The following is a 14169-nucleotide window of genomic DNA, read 5'->3' as shown; positions in this document are numbered from 1 at the left end:
TTTATAAAGTGCCTACTCTTTTTGTGATTTGATTTTTTTATACTCAGAATCTGAGTCTACTTGTGCAATCTTACATTAGAGCATTTGCTGTCTCTCTGTAGATCGTAATGCGTCATTTGCTGCAATTTACATTTCATTTGTGATGTAGAAGCACAGGCAGTATGCAATTAATATTGATAATAAGTATTCAAAGATGTTAAAATATAACTAAAATTTTGTCACCCATAAACGAGCATATTAAGTTGCCCGAGCAACACACACAAAATGCTGGTGGAACACAGCAGGCCGGGCAGCATCTATAGGAAGAAGTACAGTCAATGTTTCGGGCCGAGACCTTTTGTTAGTCCTGACGAAGGGTCTCGTCCCGAAACGTCGACTGTACTTCTTCCTATAGATGCTGCCCGGCCTGCTGCGTTCCACCAGCATTTTGTGTGTGTTGTTTGAATTTCCAGCATCTGCAGATTTCCTCGTGTTTGCAGTGTTAAGTTGCCCAATGTCTATAGCTTGCCAAAATTAAAGAAACAAGACCTTAACAAAACTTAAAGTGAAGTTTCATTGAATGGGTATATGGTACCATTAAATTCAGAATATGCCTGATGCAAACCAGTATACTTGCAGAATATGAAACACAGGCATTTTTATTCCTTAACCTTTATTAATTAAATGGACTACTGAAACCAGTTGATTATGTGCCATCATTAGAAGATATTCACCTTGGTGAAGCTGAATAGTGGTTGCTGGACTAATTCTAATCCTATCATAGAATTTAAGTTTATATAATTAAGCAAATCACGAATAGAAAAATAGTATCGATAATAGTAACAATGAAATTACAGATTGTCTTTAGAGCCATCTGTTTCACTAATGTCCCTCAGGGAAAGAAATCTGCTATCACTGCTGGCCTGGCCTTTAAATGACTATAGATGCATAACAATGTTATTAACTATTAACTACGCCTTGAAATGATCAAATGAACCAAGCAGGTGAAGGGGAAAGATTGTTTGCATTGCCAACAATAATGTGCTTGTGAATAATTTTTAAAAAAATTATCTGCTACAATTCAGCTGCTATAACTTCAGATACTGCTATGGTTAGTTAGTATTTTTCCTTTGTTGCAACACTGTCTCTTCATTCCTATTTGGTATCAGCAAAGGGAACGAGGACTGTTTGGTATATGATGGGAAGGACCTTTAACACAATGATGCTAAGATACAGTACATCCTAGGACGTGCTGGGACACATCATCAGTGATGTAACCTGGGACCATCGCGTGATTCGAATCTTTCAACATCAGACACTCTCACCCAGGCGACTCAGCCAGGATTAATCAAGTCTTGGCTTGTGTCCCAGCAGCAGTGGTCCATGGGTCACACGTCTTGATCTACAGCCGTGCGGAGGCTCACTCAGCAGCCCCTGATGGCTCTCTTCCTTGCAGTCCCTGTAATGCCAAAGGGAGAGTTTGTTCTGCACAGCAGGTGGACTTGCATCATGCCCTCCACCCCTGTCTCTGACACTGCTCTAGCAGCTCCTGGCATTTGGCTCAAACGCCTCCTCAATCCGGTTTTCCCAAGGCACTGTCACCCGCTTGGCACATGACCACCTGCTTCGAGGTTTCTGTCAGAGTGACCATGTCAGGCCTCGGCTGATGATGCGATGAAGTCGGGAAATGTTAATTGCTTGCCAAGGTCGACATTCTGTTGCCAGTCAGACACCATGGCGAGCAAGCCTGCTGGAGTTCTGTGCTGAGGCTGTGGTTAGTCTCCAGCTTTGACAAAGGCTATGGGCTTTCTGGGTTGACAGAGGTGCCTACTGTTGTTAATGTCTGAGGAGGTACTTTCTGCCATCGCCTTCATCACCTGGTCATGGTGCCAGTGGTAACGACCTTCTTTCAGCGCTTTTGGGAAGCTGCAGAGGTGCCTTTTCCAGGGCCAAGAACACTTGATGGTGCCTCACTTGTTCCCCAAGCAAAAGTGTTTGCTGACTAGGCAGGATGTTGTACACAGCCTGGATCATGAACTTGATGCACTGGGGTTCTGCCTGCCAGATGTTGGGTCAGGAGATCTTCCACTTCAGCGCACCCTGCCACTTTGTCCAAGCTGCCTGCTGCCCTATTCCTACCATCCTGATGGTACGCTCTTTCTCGACAGCTGCTCGCACCTCTTCCTGGACAGGTTTGCATTGGTCCCTGCCCTGGGACCTGTCGAAGCGGGTTGAAGGAAAGCTGCCCAGCATTGCCTGCCCAGACTCCACTGTCCCGTCCAGATAGCCGTTCTGTTTACTTATTCTGAGGAAAGACCTTATTTCTACTTCTTGAATGTAATAATCATTTTGAATCTGTAATAAACAAACATGAATTAGATTGCAATCATTAGTTTTCTGCAAAGCATGTATTTGAAGTATTATAGCCTATTATAACTTACTGTGTAATATGTCAGATCTTGAAAAAGCATGAAACTCAAGATTCATCAAACTTATGAATCAATGTTAAATAATTTAAATGTTCGATAAAAGTAAACTTGCAGTTTATTCATTATGTTAATGAATGAACTGCTGCCTGCAAACACCATTTATGATTTGTTATAGCAAATAGGCATTTCATACTTTACCTTTTAAGGAGCTATTATAGGCTTGTAAGGACTGTTTTCTCTCAAAGCCTAACAACCCTCAGAAGTGCTTGACCAAATTCAGTAACAACTTATAATTTTCATACCTAGCACCAATTGGGAGCAGATCAATTACTGAAATTCTCAGTTACCATCAAAACAATGACATTTTAAAATATAAATTATATATTCATATTGAATATAAACATTGCTGTCATAAATAATACAGCACCTACTATCACTAAAAATGTCTTAAGCATAACAGATGTGACTTTAATATATACCAGGCAATTAATGTTTGTAGTTTGAAATTGAGGCAAGGAACTAGATCTTTCAAATTTAAGGAAACAGAAGAAATAATGAATTTGGAAAATCTTAATTCAGTTTTGTATTGACTGTGTTCAAGTTAAAACAACTTAGAAGACTGGAAGTTTTATTCACAAAAGCTTACACTTTAGACTGTGTGAGAATAAGAAATAAAACTGATGGTGCTTGTCACAAGTTAGATGGAATTGTATACTTTCGTCTGGTGCAGTGTCCCCTATACTGTATCAGGCAGACATACCAGATATTCTTGGTTGTAACATTAGATGATAACCTTCTTCTGCGAAATTAAGTGAAATGTAGTCATTGTAATGTTCTGCATTTGGTTGTTGAATCTACTACTTCAAGATGATTAAGTAACAGAAAGTCTGGGGTTATTCAGAAGAAAACTCTTATTCGCAGTACTGACAAGTCTCACAGTTAAGTTTCATAGATCGTGTTGTGCAATTGCTGTGCAGAAGTAGAACCAAATAACCAATGTTTACTTAATAAGGTAGTGATGATTTTTGGTTTCACGTAATATTCTGCCTGGTTAGTATGCAACACAATGGAATGAATAGAAGACCTGCATCTCTCTGTTAAATAGTTCCTATTATCACTTTCCTTACTTTGTCAGATTCCAGCACTTACAGTTTTTGTTTCCCTACTTATCCTCTGCCTCCTTCTTTGCCTTCACCCAACCCATGCCCCCAGCTGGTTTCCTCTGCCCCTTTTCTTCTTTTTTACGATTATGTTTTCTCCCTGGTCCTTTTCATTTATCACCCATCTGCCTTTGCCTACCAACTCACCCCTCCTTTACCTGGCTCCTACTGCTCATCATCCCTCTCTTTTCATCCGTCCCCCTATCACCAACCAGGCCTGTCTCACCAGCCACCTATCCAGTCCACTCTCGGCCTCCACCCAAAATATTGATAATTCCTTACCCCCCTCCCCCCACAGAAGCTGCTCGACTTGCTGAGTTTTTTTTTTGTTTCAGATTCTGGCATCTGCATTCTCTTGAGTCTCCGAATTCAGCTAGGCCTTCTGATTTTATGCATGTCTGCTGTTCATATAAACACAAAGGATGGTTTTTCAGGAGGCTCCTTTAGGCAGAGGCAGGGCATGCCAACACATTGTTTACATGTCACAACTGTGCGCAAGTATGCTGAGATCACCATGGAGTCAGACAGGCATGCGGGTCACTCATTACCTTACTTGCAGTGATCAGTCCTGTGGTTTTGTGGCCTTATTGCTTTACTTGAGCAATAAAAAAATAGCAATAATTTGCTTGCTTCTTATAGAGCAGTAGAGACATTCATACGGAAACAGGACCTGCAGCCCATTTAGGCTGTATTGGCACAAATCCTGCATTAATATCATTTTAATTCTCTCCACATTTCCATTAACCCTTCCGGATTGTTCCACACACTCTCTCTCTCCTCCTCTTTCCCATCAGGCAGAAGATATAAACACCTGAAAAGCATGTACCACCTGGCTCCAAGGACAGCTTCGACCCTGCTGTTATCACACTCTTGAACAGACCTCTTGTACGATAAAATGCACTCCTGACCTCACAATCTACCTCGTTATGATCTTGCACTTTATTGTTTACTTGCACTGCACCTTCTCTGTAGCTTTTACAATTCATCCTGCATTGTTATTGTTTTATATTGTTCCACCTCAAAGCACTACGGAATGATTTGGTCTGTACTAACAGTACGCAAGACAAACTTTTCACTCTACCTTGGTACATGTGACAATAATAATGATAAACCAAATAATAAGCATAGAAACCATAGAAAAACTACAGCGCAGAAACAGGCCTTTTGGCCCTTCTTGGCTGTGCCGAACGGTTTTCTGCCTAGTCCCACTGACCTGCACACGGACCATATCCCTCCATACACCTCCCATCCATGTATCTGTCCAATTTATTCTTAAATGTTAAAAAAGAACCCGCATTTACCACCTTGTCTGGCAGCTCATTCCATACTCCCACCACTCTCTGTGTGAAGAAGCCCCCCCCAATGTTCCCTTTAAACTTTTCCCCCCTCACCCTTAACCCATGTCCTCTGTTTTTTTTTTCTCCCTTGCCTCAGGGGAAAAAGCTTGCTTGCATTCACTCTATCTATACCCATCATAATTTTATATACCTCTATCAAATCTCTCCTCATTCTTCTACACTCCAGGGAATAAAGTCCTAACCTATTCAACCTTTCTTGTAACTGAGTTTCTCAAGTCCCGGCAACATCCTTGTAAACCTTCTCTGCATTCTTTCAACCTTATTAATATCCTTCCTGTAATTTGGTGACCAAAACTGAACACAATACTCCAGATTCGGCCTCACCAATGCCTTATACAACCTCATCATAATATTCCAGCTCTTATACTCAATACTTTGATTAATAAAGGCCAATGTACCAAAAGCTCTCTTTATGACCCTATCTACCTGTGACGCCACTATTAGGGAATTTTGTATCTGTATTCCCAGATTCCTCTGTTCCACTGCACTCCTCAGTGCCTCACCATTTACCCAGTATGTTCTACCTTGATTTGTCCTTCCAAAGTGCAATACCTCACACTTGTCTGTATTAAACTCCATCTGTCATTTTTCCGCCCATTTTTCCAGCTGGTCCAAATCCCTCTGCAAGCTTTGAAAACCTTCCTCACTGTCCTCTACACCTCCAATCTTTGTATCATCAGCAAATTTGCTGATCCAATTTACCACATTATCATCCAGATCATTGATATAGATGACAAATAACAATGGACCCAGCACTGATCCCTGTGGCACACCACTAGTCACAGGCCTCCACTCTGAGAAGCAATCCTCTACTACCGCTCTTTGGCTTCTTCCATTGAGCCAATGTCTAATCCAATTTACCACCTCTCCATGTATACCTAGCGACTGAATTTTCCTAACCAACCTCCCATGGCGGGATCTTGTTAAAGGCCTTACTGAAGTCTATATAGACAACATCCACTGCCTTCCCTTCATCCACTTTGCTGGTAACCTCATCGAAAAACTCCAATAGATTGGTCAAACATGACCTACCATGCACAAAGCCATGTTGGCTCTCCCTAATAAGTTCCTGTCTATCCAAATGCTTGTAGATTCTGTCTCTTAGTACTCCCTCCAATAACTTACCCATTACCGACGCCAAACTTATCAGCCTATAATTTCCTTTTCGATCCCTTTTTAAACAACGGAACAACATGAGCCACTCTCCAATCCTCTGGCACCTCACCCGTAGACACAGAAGTAATGTACACTTGTCAATTAACCTAGCCGCTCCCATGACTTTGAGATGTAGGAGAAAGCTGCAATACCCAAGGAACCCCACATGCTCTAGAGAAAAGGGGCAAACTTCATACTTACAGCATCCAAGATTAAGATGGAAAGTGTCTCACACTGTGAGGCAGCCACTCTGTTATACTGCCTGATTATTGCTTCCAGTTTCATGAAAAGGAAAACAGACGTGAAATACAATATTTATTGGCCTTGGATGGATTTTAAACAATGATTCTGTAAATTGAGAGATTATTTAGAAATACCAGTTTTTTCCTGTCCATATAGTAACATTTAAATGTGCCTCCAATCCATACTGTTCTGTATCCTTTTGAAGTGAAATCTGTATTTTTTTAAGTTATAAAATTGCCCGTATTGCAATAAGTCAACAAATCTGGATGATCTTAATAAAAACTAGAGGATACGATGTGTCTGTATGAACATCAGAAAACAGATTAATGCAAAAACTTTCCTATCTTTTTAAACAATTAATTTTACAAGAGCTACAAAATTTAGTATGTTTTTTGTATTGAATATATCTTTTTTGCAGAACTTACAGAATAAAGAAAACCTGATCTACTTTATATGATTTTACAATTACAGAATAACTTAAAATAAGGTTCAAAGTTCAAAGTAAGTGTTACTATCAAGGTACGTGTTTGTCACCATATACAACCTTGAGGTTCATTTTCCTGTGGACATACTCAACAAAACCATAGAATAATAAGTTAGAAACAAGCTAAAATTCAGAGGAGTCATAGAACACTACAGCATAGAAGCAGGCCCTTCAGCCCATCTTGTCCATGCCAAACTATTAATCTGCCTACTCCCATCCATCTGCACCCGTACCATACCCTTCCCATTCATGGACCTATCCAAGTTTCTCTTAAATGTTGAGATCAACTCTGCATTAACCACTTTTGGCAGCTCATTCCACACTCCCACCACCCTCAGAATAAAGAAGTTCCCCCTCATACTCCCCTTAAACATTTCACGTTTCACCCTTAACCCATAACCTCTTGTTCTAGTCTCACTCACGGTGTTGGCGCGTGGCCAAGTGGTTAAGGCGTCGGTCTAGTGATCTGAAGGTCGCTAGTTTGAGCCTCAGCTGAGGCAGTGTGTTGTGTCCTTGAGCAAGGCACTTAACCACAAATTGCTCTGCAATGACACCGGTGCCAAGCTGTATCGGCCCTAGTGCCCTTCCCTTGGACAACATCGGTGGCTTGGAGAGGGGAGACTTGCAGCACGGGCAACTGCTGGTCTTCCATACAACCTTGCCCAGGCCTGCGCCCTGGAAACCTTCCAAGGCACAAATCCATGGTCTCACGAGACTAACAGATGCCTATAAGTCTCACTCAACTTCAGTAGAAAAAGCCTGCTTGCATTTACCATATCTATACCCCGTATAATTTTGTATACCTCTGTCAAATTTCTCCTCATTCTCCTACAGTCCAGGGAATAAAGTCCAAACCTGTTCAACCTTTCCCTTACACTGCTTGTAAATTTTCTCTACACTCATTCAATCTTATCGACATCTTTCCTATAGGTAGGTGGCTGGAACTGCACACAATGCTCCAAATTAGGCCTCACCAATATCTTACACAACTTCAACATAACATCCCAACTCCTGGACTTTGCTGTGGTTTTCTACAGAACAGTAAGCCAGATAATATGATTATCTTAAATGCCACTCTCTATGTGATGTTAAGTGCCAGCAGTATCAATAAGCACTCATTTCAAAAACTCAAGCTGATTGTCAGAAAAGAGCTCAGACAGGAAGAGCTTCACAGTTAGGGTCTTGACCATACTATGTTATCCTAGTTCAGTATTATTAACAGAACAACAGGTCATTCATCTGGCGATGCTCTGTCGATCTTGATGCCAATTTATACCAGATATCCTCTTCCTGTGTTCCTTCAATCCCTTCATATACATGTGCCTATCTAACAACCTCTTGTACTCCACAAAACTATCTGCTTCCACTAATACCCCGATAACTCATTCTAGATACTTATCACTCCGTGTAACAATACATGCCCGATGTGTGGCCTTTCAACTTTGCCCTCCCGCGCCCCTTTCCTTAAAAGCATGTCCTCTGGTATTTGATATTTCTACTGTGGGGAAAAGATTCTGACTGTCTACACCATCTATGCCTCAAGAATTTAAAAAACCTCTATCAAGTCTCCCCTCTGCCTCGAATACTCCAAGGAGATCAACCCAAGTTTGTTCAACCTTTCCTTGTACTTCACACTCTCTAATTCAGACAGCATCCTGGTACACCTCTCCTGCACCCTTTTCTCAGTGTTCACATCTTACTGTATAATGGGGTGATTCGAACCGCACATCATCCTCCAAGCGTGGCCTGACTGAAGTTTTAACAGCTGCAGCATGACTGCCTACACTATCATTGTGTGCTGGAGAGAAATTAAGCATTCGACACATGGGGACTGAAACAGAACAAGTAAATTATAAGACAATTCAAGAATTTAGGAACTACATACAGCATATAAACACCACTCTCACTAACATTTATACAGCAATTACTCACACAGGCAGATAACACAAAGAGGAGGTGACCCCATCATTTCTTTCTTTTTTTTCCTAATTTCTTATTGCAGAGTTGGGACGGTGGGAATGTCAGGCAGGATAGTAGAATACTCCTCTTACGGGATGTGGGGTGGCAGAGAGATCTCCAGTGTTTCTGACAACTACAAGAAATGCATTTAGCTGCAGCTTCGTACAAGCAGCTTCTTGTTAAGGAACTGGAGCTGGAACTGGCTGAACTCCAGATCATTTGGGAGGCTGAGAGATTGATTGACAGGAAATACACGGAGGTAGTTACACCTAAGTCGCAGGACACAGGTAACTGGGTGGGGGGTGCTGTGGAAGGAAACAGACAGCCAGTTCAGGGTACCCCTGTGGCTATTCCCCTTAATAACATGTAGACCACTTTGGATACTGTAGGGGAGGCATGACCTAGCAGAGGAAAGCTGCAGTGGGCGGGTCTCTGGCACTAACTGGCTCTCTGCTCAGAAGGGAAGGGGGGAAAAAAGCTGAGCTGAAGTGGTAGGAGATTCATTGGTCAGGGGAACAGACAGGAGGTCCTGTAAATGAGAACAAGAATCCCAGATGGTGTGTGCCTCCCAAGTGTCAGGTCCAGGGACAGCTTGGATATAATCTGCAGCATTGTTAAGTGGGAGGGTGAGCAGCCAGAAGTCATGATCATGGGTAGGAGGGGTGACGAGGTCCTGCAAAGTGAGTTCAGCGAGTTGATGCTATGTTAAAGGACAGGACCTCTAGGGCTGTGATCGCAGGATTGCTACCCATGCTAGATGATATTGAGGCCAGAAACAGAGTGATAATACTGTACAGGTTAACGTGTGGCAAAACAGATGGTGCAGGAGGAAGGGTTTCAAATGTTTTGATCATTGGGCTCTCTTCCAGGGAAGGTGGGACCCGTACAGGTGGGACAGTTTGTACCTGAACTGGAGGGAGACTAATATCCTTGCAAGAATGCTCAGTAGTGCTCCTCCAGGGGTGGGGGTTTGGGGGGAGGGGTTCAAATTAGAGTTGCGGACGGATGGCAACCTGAGTACCATGGCAGACAGTCGAGCGGTTGTGGGGAAAGATCTTGTTAAGCCTAACAAAGACAGGAATTGAAAGGTTGAGCATATTGGGAATAATGTTCTGAATTTCGTCCATCTCAATGCAGGAAGTATGTACCTAAAGCATATGAGCTCTGAGCATGGATCAGCACCTGGAATTGTGACATTGTCGTCATTATTGAGGCTTGTTTGCAAGAGGGGCAGGACTGGCAGCTCAGTGTTCTGGGGTTCTGTTGTTTTAGACATGACAGAGCGGGAGGGACTAAAAGGGGAAAGGTGGCCAGTCTGGGAAAATTGTCTCTCCATCTTCTTCTGGTGCTCCTCTCCCTTCTCCAGCTTTGTATCCCTTTTGCCAATCAACTTTCCAGCTCTTAGCTCCATCCCTCCCCCTCCTGTCTTCTCCTATCAGTTCAGATCTCCCCCTCCCCCTCCCACTTTCAAATCCCTTACTGTCTCTTCTTTCAGTTGGTCCTGATGAAGAGTCTTGGCCCGAAACGTTGACTGTACCTCTTCCTATAGATGCTGCCTGGCCTGCTGTGTTCCACCAGCATTTTGTGTGTGTTGCTTGAATTTCCAGCATCTGCAGATTTATCTTGAATGTATATAGCAACTGAGACACCACAGGCTCCAGGCCAGAGAATTCCAAGGATTCATTACCCTCTGGGTGAAGAAATTTCTTCTCATCTTACCCTTGAATGATCAACTTCTCATTTTGAGCCTGTGTTCCCTGGTTAAAGACACACCAGTCAGGGGTAAGATCATCACTGGCTCTAACTGTCAAGCCCTGGAACAATTTTCCCTGCCTCAATGTGATCACCTCTCATTCTTCTTATTACTCAATGCTGTCACCCCAGATCGCTTAAATTCTGCTTAAAGGACAAGCCCTACCCTAGGAATTAATTGGGTGAATCTCAGTTGCTCTTTTCCTTAGTTGCACTCTTTCGCCCTTTCTAAATCTTTCCTGGGTAGAGAAAGCAGAGCTACAGTTCCAACAGACTTAAAATAATTTCAGTAGCATATCCTTTCTCTTTACTCAAATCCTCTTGCAATAATGACCTACGTGCAAACTGCTTCCCTAATTGCTTGAGTACCATTAAATTAACTGGTGATATGTGTACAAGGAATTAGGTTTCCCTTAAAACCAACACTTTTCAGTTTCTCACCACTTAAAAAGCACTGTGGTTCTTTGTTCTTTACTGGACTAAACGACCTCCTAAAATCGTAATATCACAGCATTATACAGTGCAGAAACAGCCTCTTTGGCTTCACTCCTTGTGTTGAAAAATTTGCCTAAATGAACTCGCCCCTTTTGCCTGCAATTGACCCTCTCTCTACCTTTCTTTTCCATGTAACTGTCCAATAGCCTTTTATATGTTGTCATCATACTCGGCTCCACCATTTCCTCCACCAGCTTGTTCCAAATATTCATCACCCTATGCGTGAAAAAGTTGTTCCCCTGTCTAATTTAATTCTTGGAGCTACAAACAATCTGATTAAGGAACTCTGTAGGTCGAGCAGCATCTGTTCAAAGAAAGGAAATGACGTTTCAGGTCAAGACCCTACATTTTAGATTAAAGTCTGTCACAAGCCTTGAGGTCCATCAGGCCGGTGCTTATGCCAGTTTCCATGGCCTGAAGTGAATGAGAGTACAAGACACCCCCCCCCCCAAGATAGGATGCCAGTCTATCACGAGGTTAACCCCCAGCATTTTTGCCGGTACCCATTCTCAGCTGGGTAGACTGGAGCATTGTGTGGTTAGGTGCCTTGCTCGAGGACACACACGCTGCCTTGGCCAAGGCTCGAACCCACGACCTTCAGATCGCTAGTCTAACACCTTAACCACTTGGCCACGCGCCACACAAGGCCCTACATTGGACCCTTTTAAAAATCTTTCGCTTCCCACTTCACACTTGCCCTCTAGTTTTGAACTCCCCTACTCTGGGTAAAATGACTGACTTTTGCCATATCTATGTACTGTACCTCATGAATTTATAAGCCTCTATAAGGTCATCAATCAGCTTCCTATGCTCCAGAGGGAAAAAGTTCCAGCCAATTCACACTCTCCTTATAACTCAATCTTTCTTGTCCGGATAAGATCATCATAAATCTTTTTTTACACCCCACCCCATGCTTACTATAACAAGGTGACCAGAACTGTAGGCAGTACTCCGAATGTGGCCTTACCAATATCTTGTAAGTAAAGTTGTTCTACAATAAATTCCATTTTTAAAAATTCCTCACCCATTCACTTTGCCTGCCTATATTTTCCTGTACCCTTTCTTCATTCTTACACTACACTTTACCATCCTATTTTTTTATCATCAGGAAAGGTGACTCTGACGAAGGGTCTCGGCCTGAAACGTCGACTGCGCCTCTTCCTATAGATGCTGCTTGGCCTGCTGCGTTCACCAGCAACTTTGATGTATGTTGGTGACTGTATTAATCTTGGTTTCCTAATCTAAATCATTAATATAGATTGGCCACCCGTTGATCACAGCCTCCCACACAAAGATATCCAATTTATTCCAACTGTCTATTAATTTCCTCAGCCCACTACCGCTGCCCATGCGAATATGCTAACAGCAAACAATATGCTCTAATTTTGTTTTATAATGTCTTATATAATACCTTTGTAGATTGTCTTCCGAATGTAAGGGTTTTTGCCCTACTGACCCCCCCGTTGCCTTGAGTAAATAGCCGTCGACCCCGCCAAACAGTGCAATCACTTGAGTGCGGATAAGGTGCGAGTCACCCAATGAACAGCCACAACATAAATATGAAAACAATATACCAAGTGCGAGTAAAGAATTTTACTTTATAGCAAATTTTTGGTGATGGGTTAGTAGAAATAACTACAAAAAACTAGACGCCATATAAGTAACTTATCACTCTTGTGCACATAATATTCTAATATGTTGGAGCTCACGCCTCCGATTCCATCCTCAACGTCCTTCCGAGACTCCAGCCACGATCCGAATCCCCGAGGTCCGGTATCCGCCACCCTGGAACCACTGTCCGTTCCTCACACGTCCGTCCTCTCTGCTCGCCTCCCGAAAAACCCGCACTCCTCAACTCAGCACGCACATACAAGATAACAGAACATGACTTCCATTGGCTAACAAATGAATACAATTTCCATTATCTCCCTGTATAACCTAAACATTGCAGTTACAGGGAACCCCTTGCTCAGCAGTTAATATTACGAGAAGCCATTTTAATATAACACTATAGAGAAGCCATTTTGGTAATAAGCGATCAACAGTTAACAGTCCACCTAGTATACTGAGAGCCCTACACGAATATCCAAAGACACCAGATCCATCGGTCTTCTATGATCAATTCTGGTTGAAATTTGAAAAAAAAACACTTTCCAAAACTACGCAATCCTATTTTAACTTTAAGTTCAATGTTACTACTTCCTCTATAATCAGTTTTTACTTCTTCCTTCAACTATTTGAAGGGTAATAGCCTGTAGTTCCTCTGTTCTAGACAGGAACCAGTTAGGGATTATATTTGCTACTTTGTCTAATTAAGCATTTGGAAGCTTATTGTTGCTCCTTCCATACATTTATGAACAAATACACATTCTAATAATCTTACACATGAAAATTATTCTCATAATCTCATGCATAGTGACTATGAAATGTAAGTGCTTTGAACAAGCTCACTGATCGTTGATACATTTTTCTAATTTACCTTTTCCAACACATTCTTTTAACCAGAACATGCCAAATATTTTTTCTGTACTGAATTTCCTCAGCCGTTTCAGGAGGTTGTTCTAATTGTTTCTGATATTTACGAGTTTTCTGTCATTCATATTCACATGAATGGTGATTTTAATAGAACAGTATAGTTCAACCTGAAAAACAACTATCACCACTATTTTCTGGTTTTCATTCATTGGAGAATATTACACATGCCTTTTAGTTTGGCCGGCAAGTTTTCTTTATCAAGCTAGTATTGGAAGTCCATTTACACATCACTAACCATTACAGAAGTGAATCTATATTACACTGGTTGACCTGTAATTACGCATCTTAGAAATATTTGAAGGTCTGCGGTATCCACCTTGTAATTTGTCCATCAGCTGAGTGATCGTTCTCATTTTAATTTCTGTCTCATAATGTTACAACTCATTTGCTGCTACATTTCTGACATCCTCTTCCTTACTAACACCAGATGCAAGGTATTTATTTAGAGCTTTAACCTTTTTGCTTTCATAAGTTTTTTTTGATTGTTCGTTATTGGCCCTGATTTTCTTCTGAATGTTTTTCTGTTTATCTATTAACAGAGTAGTTTTCAGATTTTTTATTTACATTTGCTGATAATCTTCATACAGTGTCTGATCTTAGCCCATAGAACTTACTTCATT

Source organism: Mobula hypostoma, chromosome 6 (assembly GCF_963921235.1).
Source record: "Mobula hypostoma chromosome 6, sMobHyp1.1, whole genome shotgun sequence".
NCBI lineage: Eukaryota > Metazoa > Chordata > Chondrichthyes > Myliobatiformes > Myliobatidae > Mobula > Mobula hypostoma.
Note: the sequence above shows the minus strand (reverse complement) of the source record.